Consider the following 1,263-nt stretch of genomic DNA (forward strand, 5'->3'; position numbering starts at 1 on the left):
ATATATATATATATATATATATATATATATATATATATATATATATATATATATATATATATATATGTATGTATATATATATATATATGTATGTATATATATATATATATATATATATATATGTATGTATATATAATTATTATTTTTTTATAGTCGACTAGTCACGATTAGTCAATAATCATTGGAGCTCTACTGGAAGCCCAGGTTCCGCTGTGACTGGTCACTTTGTTACACCAGCCACACACACAACTCCATTACTGCCTTACTTTTCTGAATGTCTTTTGTAAAACTATGAAGTCTTGGTTCTTATAGATTTGTACTGCCATTATTACTGTGAATAAGTTTTAATTTTCAAAGATGGGTCAAGAACATAAACCCAAAAATAACAATGTTTTTAATACTTGTAAAATAATGAAAATGAGCTACATGAGTGCTCTTTTTCGCTCTGTGGAGTTGGACCAATCATTGAGTACATTCTGATGCCCATTAGTAACACAATCACATGTGCCTCATGTTGAGTAATGATGTCGTGTAAAGTCATGTCATTTAGACCTGTTCCTGGAGGAAATAAGGTTTATTTACCGTTTATGTAACAATAATATATGTATGAAAATATTAGGGCTACACAACTGAAAAAATTAAATATTTTTTTTGGTAATGATATGATTGATTATATTTATGTACATTTTTAAATAAAACGTTCATACTGAGAATCATAATTATCAACACAACCATCACTTGAACAGGACCAAGTCAACCCACTCTTTAAGTACATTTTGTCTGATATAGAGTAATACATTTAATACATTTGTGATATGTCTTGCAAGCCTATAAAAGCTCAACGCTGACCATCGTGGCCTTATGTTTAATGACGTGTTTTGTTTTTGTCAATGCTGTGGTCAGTATTATTAGTGAGCACAGCTATGTAGCAAATGTAATGGCTCTTTCCTTTCTTTATTGTACCACCACGCTTATGCCCTTAACTGTTAATGAGAGAGGATTATTTTGATATTTGGCCCGCTCAGCCTCACTTCCTGTTTCCACCGCGTGTGTAGATGGTGTAGATGGTATTATGGGGAAGCACAGAGGTGTCGGGTTTTCTGCTCTATACATTTGTGATAAATGTGAGAGGACTGGGATCCTATGCAGAAACAAAATAAAATGAATCTATTTGTGTTTTTAAAGTCTTGTTTCTTATTTACTAATTGCACATTTTTGATCGATACCCTTTGCACGGGTTTTTGTTTGGTGCCACTTATAGTA

Source organism: Eucyclogobius newberryi, unplaced genomic scaffold (assembly GCF_026437365.1).
Source record: "Eucyclogobius newberryi isolate DKJ021-1_F unplaced genomic scaffold, fEucNew1.0.hap1 SCAF_17, whole genome shotgun sequence".
NCBI classification, from domain to species: Eukaryota; Metazoa; Chordata; class Actinopteri; order Gobiiformes; family Gobiidae; genus Eucyclogobius; species Eucyclogobius newberryi.